The 15,925-nt window shown below is 38.8% G+C and overlaps 1 protein-coding gene across 16 annotated transcripts in view; it reads right to left on the reverse strand.

The window, feature by feature from the left end:
* Mycbp2 (MYC binding protein 2, E3 ubiquitin protein ligase) overlaps nt 1-15,925 on the reverse strand; it is a 231,364-nt gene that overhangs the window by 214,877 nt on the left and 562 nt on the right. The gene's annotated exons all lie outside the window — the stretch shown is intronic.

Here is a 15,925-nt window from a genome sequence, read left to right on the forward strand (position 1 = left end):
GTATGAATAAGGCTCATATGTTTGAGTGCTTAGTCACCAATGGAGTGGGACCCTTTGAAAGGATGAGAAGGATTAGGAGGTGTGGCCTTGTTGGAGAAAGTGACACTGGGCTGTTTTAAGGTTCACTCTCAGCCTGTAGATCAGAATGTATGCAGCTCTCAGTTGCTGCTCCAGTGCCATGCATACCACTATGCTACATGCCATGATGATAATGGTCTAAGCCTCTGAAACCTTAAGCAAGTCCTCAAATAAATGTTTTCTTTTATAAGACTTTCATTGGTCATGATGTCTCTTCACAGCTATAGAACAGTGACTAAGACACCCATAGATCAGAACATTACTCAGCCCTGGTCAGAGAAACCTCTTACAGTAGAAGGCAATTAACTCAGAGACCCACATCTGGCAATGTGCAAACTGTGAGAGACTTTGGAACACTTAGTCCTTAATGGGATGACTTTATCAAACAATTCCCCTTGAGGATCAGGTGTCTAGGTAAAAAGGGAAGTGAAAAAAGATTTAAGAGCCAGAGGTGGTGAATGACACCAGGGAACAGTATGGTCCAGATACAACAGGACTGACAGACACTTGAACTCACAAAGGCTGTGACAGTAAGCAGAAGACCTGCAGATTCAAACCTGATAAAATTTCAACACTAAAAAAAGGGGAAGTGGAGCCCGGAGGTGCTGGCGCACGCCTTTAATCCCAGCACTCGGGAGGCAGAGGCAGGCGGATCTCTGGGAGTTCGAGGCCTGGTCTACAAGAGCTAGTTCCAGGATGGGCACCAAAAGCTACAAATAAACCCTGCCTCAAAAAACCAAAAAAAAAAAAGGGGGGGACACAAAGCCCATTCCTAACCAAGGATCTATTTGCAATTCACGCCTGCTGGGAAAAGGAAAAGTCCCTTTTCTTCAATGAGTTGTCATTGAGTATATTAACAATCCAAGGCAGGCGCCAAGACCAGGCATATTTGGCCAACACAAAACCAATTTGGGGTGTGTGTGTGTGTCTGTGTCTGTGTCTGTGTATGTGCGTGTGCACTTCTTGCTTTGTCATTTTTTATCTTATTGTTTTTGTTTGTTTTGAGAGAGAGAGAGAACATAAAGTTGAGTGGATGAAGTTGGGTGGGGGGTAGATCTTGGACTTGGAAGAGTTAAGAGGAGAAAATACAATCAAAATATACTATACAAAAAAATTTAAACGAAAAAGAAATAAATAATTAACCAAAGTAAGAGAGTAGGGCTCACAGAGGAAATAACAATTGATCTTGAAATTGTGACCGCCCCCCAGACCTATGCAAAAAAAATAATAAAAGCCTTTTTCAAAAGCCAAAAACGCAAAAAAAAAAAGAAAGAAAAAGAAAAAAGTTTTAACTAGGTCATTTGTAGGCAGGAAGGCTATTTCCAAATTAAAAAGTCAGGTAACAGAGTTAATCTGCTAAAACAAAAAGGGGGGGGGGTGTTCTCCATTTTCAAGTTACTAAAGGATTGGTTATAAGATGGACACAGGCAATCAGCATATGAAAAATTGCCTGTGATTCCACTCCTCACATCAAAATAATCACAAAAGCTAGACAATTATATCTCCTAATAGCTCTTGTTTATGTACACAGAATCTCTACTTCAGCTACTCTAATAAATGACCTCTAGCACCTGGATCACGGCAAAGCTTAACACTTCTGTATGTCCACCCCCACCTCCTTCAAGCTATTCTTTACAAAAGAACCCAGGTCACTTTTTAAAGACACACATATAAGTCTGATCGCTAAGGAGGTTGAGCATGATCTTAAGTGTCTTTTGGCCATTTGAACTTCTTCTGTTGAGAATACTCTGTTCAGTTCAGTGCCCCATTTTTTAATTGGATTAACTAGCATTTTAAAGTCTAGTTTCTTGAGTTCTTTATATATTTTGGAGATCAGACCTTTGTCTGTTGCGGGGTTGGTGAAGATCTTCTCCCAGTCAGTGGGTTGCTGATGTGGGAGTATTATATCAATCTGTTGCTTTCATTGGTTAATTAATAAAGAAACTGCTTGGCCTGATAGGTTAGAACATAGGTGGGTGGAGTAAACAGAACAGAATGCTGGGAGGAAGAGGAAGTCAGTTCAGAACCGATGCCTCTCCTGTCTGGGGCAGACACGATGAAGCTCCAACTCAGGATGGACGTAGGCTAGAATCTTCCCAGTAAGCGCACCTTGTGGTGCTACACACATTAATAGAAATGGGCCAAGCAGTGTTTAAAAGAATACAGTTTCCATATAATTATTTCGGGGCATAAGCTAGCCAGGCAGGCGGGAGCTGGGTGGCAGGAATGCAGCCCGCAGCTCCTACTTGCCTTTTTGTCTTAGTGGCAGTGTCCTTTGCTTTACAGAAGCTTCTCAGTTTCAGGAGGTCCCATTTATTCAATGTTGCCCTTAATATCTGTGCTGCTGGGGTTATATGTAGGAAGTGGTCTCCTGTGCCCATATGTTGTAGAGTACTTCCCACTTTCTCTTCTTATCAGGTTCAGTGTGTTCAGACTGATATTGAGGTCTTTAATCCATTTGGACTTGAGTTTTGTGCATGGTGATAGATATGGATCTATTTTCATTCTTCTACAAGTTGACAACCAGTTCTGCCAGCACCATTTGTTGAAGATGCTCTCTTTCTTCCATTGTATACTTTTAGCTCCTTTATCAAAAATCAAGTGTTCATAGGCTTGTGGGTCCTCAGGGTTGCTTGACAGACACTGTAGCAAATATGCCCTCTCCCTAGCCCCTAGTATGACCTTTTAATGTTACCTTCATGATCCTGTCTCAAACATCTGCTCAGGTGACTACAGAAATAAGGGCAATTTGTGATGGCTCCAAAGCTACAAAGAAACCCTGTCTCAAAAAACTAAAAATAAATGGATGGATGGATAGATAGATTAGATAGACAGATAGACAGACAGACAGACAGACAGACAGACAGACAGACAGATAGATAGATAGATAGATAGATAGATGATAGAAAAAAAACTAAATTATGTAAGGTAACCATTGATAAAATTAAAGGACCAAAACTATGTTAATGCTATCTATAGTTAGTGTTGAAACTAAAAAAAAAAAAAAAGGAACACAGATGTATAAAATATCCAAACTACTCTCCACCCAAATTTAAATAATTGACTATGGTGGCTAATACTGACTCTCAACTTAATTAGGTTCAAAGATACACCTAAAAGAGTAGGATGAAGCACTGTGGGATATGGCTAGGAAGGTATTTCCAGAGACAATTAGATCCAAGGTGCTCTGACCTAACTTATGACTTAACCCACTGGTAGATTCAGTTTTTGAATAGAAGATTATCAGGTAGAACTATGGAAGAAAGCCTAGTTATAGGAAGAAGGCCACTGTGGGGTGTGCCTTGGGGGGATAAATCTGGGCTTTGAGTCCTTCCTGTTACTCCTCTTTGCTTCCTGGCTGCTGCCCTTCTCTGCCATGCCGTTCTCTGGTGTGGGATCCCCTCTGTACTGTGATTACCATTAACGAATAAAGAAACTGTTTGAACCTATAGCAGGGCAGAATGTAGGTAGGTAGACGGGGAAAACTAAACTGAATGTTGGGAGAAAGAAGGGCGGAGTCTGAGAGAAGCCATGTAGCCCGCCAGAGACAGACATGCTGAAACTTTAGCCAGTAAGCCACAGCCACAAGGCGATACACAGATTAATAGAAATGGGTTAAATTAATATGTAAGAGTTAGCCAATAAGAAGCTAGAGCCATCAGGGCCAAGCAGTGATTTAATTAATACCGCTTCTGGGTTATTATATCAAGGTGAAGCAGCCAGGAACAAACTAGCGGCCTCCTTAGTACACTTCTCCATGGTGTTTCTGCCTTGCCGGGGACCATGACTGAAACTTCAGAAACTGAGCCAGAATCAATCTCACCTGCCTACTCTGTGGAGGTGTCCATCACAGCTGCAACATCCTAACCTACAAGCTGTCTTTTCTAGAACTCTACATCTAAAATCATTACTCTTTTTAAGTGCAAAAGGCACAATTATCAGATTGTGAGCAAAAGAAAAAACTTTCAACTAATTTTAAAGACAATACCAGTTGACATACTAATATGGATGGAAGATATTTCACAAGACCCCATCCAAAGAGGGAGAAATCAGTCTTCTCAAGGGACAAACCCGATAGGCTACCCAATCCCAGTGGTCAGCCCTACAACACTATACACATACTCCTGAGTGGTACTAAACAGATTCAGTAGATTCCACATGCTCCTGTGAGTGCATGTGCATACATATACATAACAATACAAATTTTTAAAGAGGTGATGGATTTGAGAGTGAAGGAAGGGGAACAGAGGAAGCCTTGGAGGGGAGTGTAGGAGGCAGCTTCTACAAGGTCAGCTAGGTTAGGCGCCACTTGTTGGAGCCGGCTCTCACACCCTCAGCTAGGGTTCCTGGATAGGGGATCCTCGAGGCCAAAAAGAAAAGTCAAAAGAAACAGAAGACAGGAAAGAATCGGGAGGACTGTCTGGTCATGCTGGAGCAGCCAAACAGCCCCGAGTTTAATTCAGAGTTTGTTTATATACAAAAGCAGAACGAAGCACAGCACAGTCAGTCAGTTTCTAACCACAAGATTCCTGTCCTTGAGTGAGCGGCCTCCTCTCCAACACGTGCTTGCTGCTCGGAAGTATCCTTACTTTCTATCTTGATGGTCCTGAGGTTTGTTGTCAGCAGTATACTGTCTACTAGATAGAGTATTCTTGTCTCATGGGCTAAATCAGAAGTTTTTCACAGCCCTCATGGTTAAAGGAAAAAAGTGAAGCAGGCAAGCTTAAACTCAAGTGACTTCGTTAAGTCAGAAATGACTCCAAATGGAAACTGAGTCACAGGTGGGCTTCCACAGGGGAGGGAGAATGGAAAGAATGTAATTACAATACTTATGCATGAAAGACTCAAATAAATTAATTTTAAAAACCAAAATAATATAAAGAATGCATTTAAAATACTGGCAATAATATCTGAAAATTAAAATTCTAGGCACTATGCTAATAAAATATAAAATATAAAAGCCATAAATAAAAATTTTGAATATTTTAACTAAATGACAAGAATACTAAAATGTTTGTAATGCAATTCAAGTGGTACTTGGATGAAAATTCAAATATGTTCATACTAGAAAATAAAAATCTAAAGTAACTGACATAAGATTCAAAACTGGGGGGTGGGAGGGTAAAATTCAAAATGAAAGCAGTAAATGACAATTCTGAGGGGAAAGCCAATATAAAAGAAAACAAAAATAATAGAAATAAAACCATCAAAAGCCGGTTCTTTGAACATATAAGCAAAATTGGAAAATGGATGGCTAGAATAATCCAAAAAATAAATAAATGCTATCATAAATGAAAGAGGAATCATCACTACAGACATTAAAATAATAATAAGGGTAATACTAATAACTATATGCATAAGCTTGGTGACTGAGGTGAAAAACGCATTCCTTGACAGACACAACTTGCCAGAATTTATGCAACAAAACAGACATCCTTTAACTGTGGGAACGATGTGAAGAGGGTAAATCAATAACTTAGCAAACTTTCAAAAGCTCACTGGTGAATTTTATCAGCTTTTAAGAACAAAACTACAGCAATTCTGATCCCTTTAGAGGATAAAGCAGAAGGAATACTTCCTAGCTCATCTCATGAGGCCAGGATAACCCTAACAGTAAACTTGGCGTGGTAAAAAAGTTATAGAGAACTACAAACCAGCATCTTTATGAAGGCATATGCAAAAGAAAACCTCTCAATTTTATCAAATTGAATCCAGAAATGTATAAAAACATTCAGAACAACCGAAGCAAATGTATGCCAGCTATGTATGTATCATTTGAAGATAAATTACAGGCTAAAAATAATCTATGACATGGTCATAGCAATAGATGCAGGAAAGGCACTTGGCAAATTCAACTCCCAACTTGTAACAAAAGTTCTCAGTGAACTAGAAATCAAGAGCAATTTCCTCAACATGCAAAAAGAATATCTACAGAAAATCCTACAGATGGCATCCTACTTTGTGAAAAACTATAAGTTTTCTCGCTAAGATCAAAAACAATGTAAAGGCATGGTCTCTGATTACTCTATATCAATATCATTATGAGAACTCTAGTTAATTCAGTAAAACAAGAAAAGGAAATAAAAGATATGCTGCTTACAAAAGAAGAAATGAATTGCCTTCATTTGCAAATATGTCTGCCTATGTCAGAAATACAAAAGAACAGAAAAAAAACAAAAAATACAACAAAACAAAAGCCCTGTTGTACCTAATAAATAATAAATAACATGGTTGCATGATACAACATTAGTGGTAAGTCAACTGTTTTGTTATATACCAAAAGCAAAGTAGAATATGAAAATATTATATCCTCAACAATGAAATATGAAGGTATAAATCTAATAAAAATACATACAAGACCTAACTGAGAAAAAATGCAAAGTTCTGATGAAAGAAATAAAATAATTAATATTTCATAGATAGACAGAAAGACTCATTATTATCAAGATTTCACTCTTAATTAATCCATGTATCAATAAATACCCTAGTAAGTTATTTCTGGGATTCTAGCAAATGTTCAAAAGTTTATGAGAGAGACAACACCTATAATAGATAAGACAATGTGAAAATAAAAATGTAAATATCTTACTTTAAGAGTAGCTATAAGGCTACAGTAATCAAGCTGGTGTAGTGCTGAAGAAACAAAGGACAGATCATCAGCAAAACAAAGAGCAGGGGAACCCACAACAGACCCACATCAATATAGTCAAAAGGCATTTAGCAACGAGCAAAGCAAAGCAATAAAAAAGGATGATATAACAACCCAGTAAAGACACCAAGTAAGGGGACTCTAAATACAGATCTTACATCCTTTACAAAAAATTAATTCAAAATGGAAAACAGGCCTTGAATGCAAAACTCAAAACAATACAGTGTTTAGAATATGTAACAGGAGAAAACCCACATGGCATTGAGTATGGCAACAGTTTTTAAAATAAAATGCTAAAGCATGAAGCAGGAAAATAATAATTGATAGAACTTTATTAAACTCAAAAATGCCTCCTCCCCATATATGTATATGTGTATACATATATATGTATGTATATATACACACAATGAGAAGGAAAAGATACAGACTAGAAAAAAATAGCTACAAAAAACATATCTGATAGAAGACTGTTATCCAGGCTATTCAAGAACTCTCAAATCCAACAATACCAAAACAATCATCTTGGGACGAAATGAGAAAACATCCTTGACACTTCCTCAAATCAGATACAAAAATAAATATACACACCTGAAAAGATGCTCTAAAACAGGTGTTATCAGGCAATACAGATTAAAACAACAATGAGATCTATCAATCAGAATGTTCAAAATCCAGAATGCTGACAACACTAAATGTCAGCAAGGACACAGAGGAACACCAACTACGAAAAGCTTCATTTCACACACATAAAATGTACAGCCAGGGGAGAAATTCGGCAGTTTCCTACAGAACTAAACATACCCTGACCATATATCCAACAATTAAAGATTCTGGAATGTATTTACCCAAAGAAGCTGAGAATTTACATCTACACAAAAACCTGCACATGATGTTTATAGGAGTTTAACTCATAATTGTCAAAACTTAGGAGTTGCCAAGATTCCCTTCCAGAGAACAAACTATGACACCTCCAGATGACAGATATTATTAAGTATTAAAAGAAATATGCTATCAGGCCACTAAAGAGAGGAAGCATACCATTAAGTGCCTCTGATGGAGTCTATCAAATATTTAAGAACACCATGCCTATGCAATTTTTAATCTAGGATAATTTTGTCTAACTCATTTAAGGACAATACTAAAGTCTGAGAAACACCCAGCAGATCACTTATGTGACAAACATCTGTGTTTTGATGTGCTGACAATCTTACTTTCCAGAGACAGTCATAAGCCCCAGCCAAAGAAAGACTTCTTTGGAGCTCTGACCCTCACCAACTGTAGCTTCAAGTATAACAGAAGTTTTCTGTATTTTCTTTCTAAAATGTTTCTCTTTTAAGAACCAGTATTTCTTAATTCCTACTGCTCAGACTAGAGAGAGAGGAAACACAAACTCTCCGGCTGTATCACTGAAAACGATGTTGCACAGAACCATTCCCAACTGTTCTCCTTTCTGGGAATACCAAAAGATGCCTCCTCATATTGCAGAGTATCGTTTTCAAGGCATGGTATTGTCATCAGTATTGGCACCAAAAGACTTCATATGCCTTGTCAGATCATCGCCTTCTGGGCACGTGGTGTACAATGAGACAAATAGATTTCACAGGTCCTCCTTTAATATAAAGTGGGTTTCTAGTCTAAAACCATCCCTGTGGTTTTAGAAAACTATTGGGCACTGTAACAATTCTCAAACATGGAGTCAGACTGGATAAGCTGCCGTAACAAGTAATGCTTGATTTGTATCTCAACCACCAAAAGCCTAACTTTGCAAAAATGGGATACCATCAAAAGAATGTACTATTAGCTAAAGTCAAAACCATTAACTACTTCAAGCTAGCAATTTGAGTCAGGCACTGTTGTATTTCCTTTGAAAATTCAAATATCTACATATCTATTATGATGCTTTAGAGCATCTCAGTTCCATTTAGGAACAAGAGTGTGTGTGTGTGTGTGTGCGCGCGCGCACACACACACACAGGAACATGCGTAGTCCCTGTAACAGGTCCAGTGCCTTGAATCAGGTTTCACAACTTGACTCTATCTACTTGTCTGTTACGGCCGAGAGTGAGAAGGTCAGTAGACAGTGAAGGAGTACATCAATTCAGAGGTCCTATTCTAAGGGTCAGGATTCCATTTCAACCCAGTCAGAACACTGAAGGTGGTATGGCAAATGAGGATTCTACCCACCCTAGAACCTTAAAGGTAAACCCATTCTTTGTTTCTTATGACCACTGTGGATGTTCCTGTACATGTTGCTAAAAATGAAAAAGAAAGTTCCTTTTACCTTTCATGTCTTTCTTCATCATTTCCATCAATTAATGTCACTCAGCAACAGCCAGCTTCATTATCCTACCATTACAATAAATAGTTCCCTGAGCCTCTCAAAAGCCCAAGATATCGTACCCAGCAGAACATGCCCATTCATGGAAGCCACATCCCAGGTGGCAACTGAGCGTGTAGAGGGTCAGCAGCAGCAGTGCTCAGCTGACACTATTAGAACGGGGTTTTCAGTGCAGCCAGAACACAATCACGTTCCTCAGATGGCTCCTGGTAGCAAGTGGAATAACAGAAAAGGTGACAGACACACCAGAACTTACCGTGGAGTGCTCTGTGCTAAGGGGAAGTAATCAAAGTAGTACGGAGCAGAAGCTGAACTACAATTCAGCCAGAGAAAGGTTTCAGCCACTACCTTGGAGAAGCTCAGGTAGAAATGCTCCTTTACAATTGTCTTCCCTCGAGACAAATGGGCCAGGCACTTACACATCAGCACAGAACAATCTATAGGTGCAGGGAATAAGAGGCATGCCTAGGGAACTCAGCTACCTCCATAACTCTTAATATGCCCCAAAGCTAGAAGAGCATGTGCCTCCATCTCTGGGAAGGAGGGTGGGTAATCTAACTGTAGCCCCTGTCTCATCACCACTGAACTAGAATACCAAAAGGCACTATCTAATAAATACAGAAAAAAATAACAGAATCGAAAAGGGAAAAAAACATTTTAAACTTCTATTATAATTACTGACTCAGGCAAAGACTATCAAAGGACATTAAAACCATTAGGTGAAAGGTCCTTACTCCCACAGTGATGTGCTCATTGCAAAGAGAAAAGCATAAATTACAGGGGAGAGGTCTGGTGGATACTGGTGTTAGCATCATTGCAGTAAGGAAAACCAGCAACCTAGACTAGGGCAGCATACAGTACTCAATACTATACTATACTAAAAACATCTACAAAGAATCTAATGAATGTCAGAAACATGAACAATAGGAAAGGACCCATCCTAAAAGGAGCTAGATTTATAGAGCATTATAGAAAAAATATAATGCTAGATCTCGGCTTAATATAAGTAGCCAGGAGATTGGGAATGCCTAAAGCAATTTTCTGAAATGATGAAACTATTCTATCCTTGACTGTAATGATGATTCCAAGACTCTTTGAATGAATATTTAAAGAGGGTTAGTTTATTGCATGTAAATTAAATCTTAACTAACCTAACCCCACATAAAAAGAAATCTGCACACTTAGTCTGTTGTTGAGAAAAACAAGAAGTGGTTTTGTTGATTTTTTTTTATACAGAATAGTTTCTAGTATGAAAATATTGCTATTAAGTTAACATATTTTCATCTATTAAATTATTATTTTTTAAATTAACATAGTTTTCTTGAGAGCCAAGATTTTTTACCTCTCTTGTGCTAGGAGACTAATGCATTTTACATTTCTACCAGTTAATATGCCAACAGAGTAGTATCTTTGCCTTAATGTGTTTATAGAACATATAGGATTCCACAGAAAAACAGCTGTGTGAAGAACTACCTATTCACTAACACAGATACACATATAATTCAACCAACATTGTTCCCTAATCCACTTCTGGAATAATGTCTCTTCTTCGCTCAAAACCATCAGGATTTCCCCAATAGATTAAAATTTAATTTTTCTTGTTCTTCCAGATACAGTCCTTTTGGCTAATCTCTCCAATCCTAGAATGAATCCCCAGCCCTCTCTCCCTCCTGATAGCTACATTCTAGCATAACATTTTTATTATACTGACATCCAAACTGCCTTCCCCACCTCTACTCAGGAAGTTGAGCAGGCCCAGAGTGCCATCTCTTTGTCATAATAGTTGTTTTCTTGGTGATTTCATTTTACATTTCCCCTAAGTATTTGTAACTTTCACCCCCAAACAGACAATACACTCAAAACTGGGAACTTCAACACTAAGTCTTAATAAGACAAATGATTAGTTCTAAGTAATAACCCTCAGCATTTGCAGAGTTGACTTCTTAACCTCTTATAACCCAAATTCCATACACAGAGGGAATGGACCATTCTTCTGTTCTGTTTTGAAATGGTATACCATGTACCAGTGGCTAGCCGTGAACTTGTTATGTATCAGAGGCTGGTCTTCAACTCCTGAACCCTGCCTCTATACTATCCACGGATTGGGACGGTAAGAGTGCACTAGCATGCCAGTCAAGTGGCATTTTTAAAAAGGAAAAAAAGTAGCAAAGGAACTAATTAATTTACCCAGAAAAGAACACGAATCCTCATTTTGGTCATAATGTTCTCTAATATTTACGGCAGGGGTGCTCTTCGACCACTGCAAACCTACTATCCTCACTATTCTTTAGATGGCAGTCGATCACTTCCAGCTGGGCATCACTTCTCTTTTTACCACAAAGACAACCAAAAGCTTTCAATTTCTGTTTTACTTTGACCTCCAGTCACATTTCAACCCTGAATTAGTCAACTGTAAGTTTTCCTCATTTATCTTCTAACTAGTAAGGTTTATAATAGGCTGAGTGAAATTGTAATCATGATCTCAGTAACAACAAAAGCAAATAACATTTAAAAGACATTTAACATGTATGGGCATGAAGCCTTTAGATTACCCTAAAAAGTTACAAGAAACAGAAAGAGAGCTGTAGTGTGCATACCTGTAATTCCAGCAATCAGAAGGCTGACTCAGGAGGATTGTTCTTATTTTGGGGCTACATAGTGATACTGTTAGGGTTACATAAGATCCCAAAAACCATAAAACAAAACATTCAGGCTGGGCCTAATGACACAAGACTATAACTCCAATGATGTGGGATTCCCCTCTGTATGCTATGAATATGTTTTATTACCATTGGTTAATAAAGAAGCTGCTTCAGCCTATGGCAGGGCAGAATAGAATGAGGCGGGAAAATCAAACAAAGATATAGAGAGATAATTGGTGGAGTCAGAGAGACACCAGGTAGCTGAAGAAGGAGAAAGATGCCTTAGGCCACAGCCTCATGGTGATACATAGATAACAGAAATGGGTTGATTTAAGATGTAAGAGCTAGCTAGGAATACACCTAACTTATTGGCCAAACAGTTTTGTAATTAATATAATTTCTGTGTGATTATTTAGGTTTGGGCAGCTGAGAAACGAACAAGCAGTCTCTGTTTACACTCCAATCACCAGGAGTCAAAGAAGCAAGATTACAAGTTCCTGGCCTGGTGAAGTCTACAGAGCAGAACATGTTTCAAACACACACAAACAGCCCAACTTAACACATAAAAAGAGGTAAAATTTGAAAGTGTACTAAGGCAGTCTACAGTCTGTAACATTCTACCACAGAAGTGTGACACTTCCCAAATGTGAAGTTGTACTACCATTCAGAGAACTGGTTAAACACTGTTTGTCTTGCCTTGCCTGGCCAGTCCCTTTCCCCAAGAAAATGTTATAATTTCAATCAGTTTCATTAATTCAAAAAGCATACAAAAAGCTGGCGGTGGTGGTGCAAGTCTTTAATCCCAGCACTTGGGAGGCAGAGGCAGGCAGATTTCTGTGAGTTCGAGGCCAACTAGCACAAGAGCTAGTGCCAGGACAGGCTCCAAAGCTAAAGAGAAACCCTGTCTTGAAAAATGAAAAAAATTAAAAAGCATACATATTCATCCATTGAATACATAAAAGCTATTATTCCTACATTCAAAATCACTGATCCCCAAACCAATAGTAACAGGCAAGACTATTGCTTCTATCCATATGCTCAAATTCTTTCAGCAAAGAAAACAAACCCCTAATATTTAGTAATATATAATGTGCCAAGTACTTACACATATTTGTCCATCTAATCTACAAAACAGCCCACGTTGTTATCACCTATATTTATAAGAAAACTAAGGAATGGAAGTTATGTAGCATTCATGGTTACACAACTAGCAAACAACAGATGACAATCAGGACTTAAAGCCACTCTAATGTCAAGAGTCTAAACTCTTAGCCACTTTGTTAAAATACCTTCAAAATCCTAGACACTACCTTGGGTTTGAATCTTATACCTAAAACAATCGAAAATACCGAATTTGTTCAACATACCCTGATAATTCACTTACATTTTTGTTCCCTGAACCACAAGTTTGTTTTTCTCTTAAAATCTTTCTAATTTCCTCATATGCACGTCTAAATCTCCTTCCTCAAGACATGTCAACTTCAATGCCAACTCCCAAGGAGAACTTTGCTGACCCTATCACCTAGAGTAGTTCAATGTTCAATGTTCAATGGTGAAAATGGCTGCATCTCCTTTATCATTACTTATCACAAGAAATGACCAATTGTTAGCACCACCCAAGTGCACATTCAGAAACATTAAGGATTTTGTCTTGTGCTTACTACTCTGCCTTCAGTACCTACAACAGTATGTACCATGGACAGTTATTTACAGAATAGATGCCAAAACATGATGCTTCCTCTTCAGATCACCAGAAAGCACAGATATGATACCATTTCCAAGAAATTATCAGTCTGTATATTTAGAAATACTTCCTTTTCTATAGTAAAGAAAATCAACCCTTAAGTTTTTGAATGGCTAACCTATCATCATAAACCTGTCTTCACTGACTGCTATCAATCATCCCCTCCTTCAATTCTTTAATATCCTCCTCTCTACTTAAGTTCCCACAGTTGACCATCCCACCTGCCCTCCAATACTTGAATGACCTTCCTGCGTTTCCTCCCAGGTGGTAGAAATACTTTCCATCCCCCACCCCATCCCACACACACATTAAACTTATTCCAGTTATGACTACTTGGCTCCAAAGGTACCAGTGATTGGGAAGGTGTTCTCACTTATTCGATATCTAGCACTTCTGAAAACATTTTTTGTTTGTTTGTTTGTTTGTTTGTTTTGTTTTTCTTTATTAGAACCTGAGGTGCTACTGCCTGGTCCGCTTCTTAGTTTTCTAACTCTTCTCTGTTTCTTCTATTGTTCCCCTTTTCTCAAACCTTTAACCATGATGCTCTCTACAATTTCGGCCCTATTCTCTCATCTATCTCCTCTAACTCAGTGCCATATAAAAAATAACACTAAACCCCAACTCTTCTTCCCTAGCATCCTTAATTTTTCAAGTGACTGAATTTAATCCAATTCACAATAAAGAACAGTTGCAGGTGAACTATAATACACAATCATATTGTAAACAAGCACCGGACAGCATTATCAAAGTAATGTTGGTTTCCATGAGTATTTCTTGAGCTAATTCAATCAATTCCTCATGTTTTATTGATATCTTGCAGATAATGATCAATCTAAAAATCACCAATTTTAAGTAAGTTAACCTACATTTAATTTTGTCTACTACTGCTAGTACAGTTCTGGATTTTAAAAAAAAGGACATTATTAGAAAACAGTAGAAAGTCAAAGCAAGAATATGCAACACAGATTATTGCACAAGTTTGGAAATAATATAAAAAATAATTTTAAATCTTTAAGAAGGATTTGTGCAGGTGTAGAACAGTGCAAAAATTCAGAGACACACAGCTCAAGCTTAGACCTAATTCTCAGGGTAAATTCTCTAATGTGATTTGTGCTGCTTTCCAAAAACCATTAGCAAGAAACACACTTGTGACATTCTTACCTTCGTTCTAAATAGCAAAGTGTAGTTACTACACACATTTAAATCCACGGCTCAACTACTGATGCACACAATCCTGTCAACAAATAGATACAAGTGGTTTATCCAGAAAAAAAGTGTGGAGGAAGTTCCATCTTTACAATTCTCCAACACATCAGCCTTAATACAGACGGGTACCCTAGCTAGACTGACAGACTAGACCTCTCCTAATGGGAGAAATGATGGCCACGTGGCCATAATAAGCCACACTGACTTAGGGCAAGGGAAACAAAACAAAAACAAAAACTGGGCTTCACCAAACTCCCTTTTAAAAATCCTACTGTGCTTTTCTTGAGTGTTCCATAAGAGACTGTGGGGAGAAACAAAGGTGATTCCCAACAACCACGCTCCTTCAGGGCATGTGCCAAGTGAAGGCATGAAAGGGAAACAGCAGGAGAGAGCCTTTAGCTTAAAAAAAGGTACCCATATTTTAAGGAAAAGAAAATGAAAGTGATATGGCATCTCTATCTAGGAAGTTGACAGTGTAGCCAGTCTAACTGAAAGGAGGTGAGCAAGCTACTAAGACAGCAGGTAAACCCTAACCAGTTGTCATATTTTTAAATTCTTCAGATTTTTCCCATTTTCCCTACAAAGCTCCCTGTGCTCTCAAACCTGTCAGTAACAGGAAACAGAACATCAGATGAAGGGAAATGGCCGGATGGCACCTCAGAACAAGGCAGGAGCTGCGAGCACAACCAAGGCCAAAGGCCCCAGAACCAAACCACTCTCCTCAAAATCCCGATCGACCACTTCTCACATCCGCACAAATCTCCATCTATATCCTTTATTCATAACTCTCCACCTAGCTTGGTTATCTAAGACACCCTACAAACATCACTGTCTTTAACCTACACCATTGCTCCCAGTAGTGAAAGGCAGCCTTTATGGAGGGCAGCTATAGGAAGGCACGCAATGGGGAGAGGTCGTGCAAATACCACCGCAGCTCAGACAGAAACGTCAGCACCTCCCCTTAGGACTCTCGCAAACTCTCCTGATGCATTAGGGTCTCATCCCTCTCTACCATGCCTCCTTTCTCAACAATACACACACGTGTCATGACGGACCTGCACCATCACCCTGTCTAGCGTTACCCACACGCACCCATCTTCCCTGCCTTCCCCTCCAAAAGACACACACACACGCACACGCACGCACACTTGTGACCACCACACCCTCTTGCTATCACCAAAGTGCTTCTCCCATCAGCATCCAGCGCTGATTGCAAGCCCGGTGCTAAGTAGGTAGACACACGCGAGGGCGTACACACACACACACAC

Source organism: Microtus ochrogaster, unplaced genomic scaffold (assembly GCF_000317375.1).
Source record: "Microtus ochrogaster isolate Prairie Vole_2 unplaced genomic scaffold, MicOch1.0 UNK2, whole genome shotgun sequence".
Lineage (NCBI taxonomy): Eukaryota > Metazoa > Chordata > Mammalia > Rodentia > Cricetidae > Microtus > Microtus ochrogaster.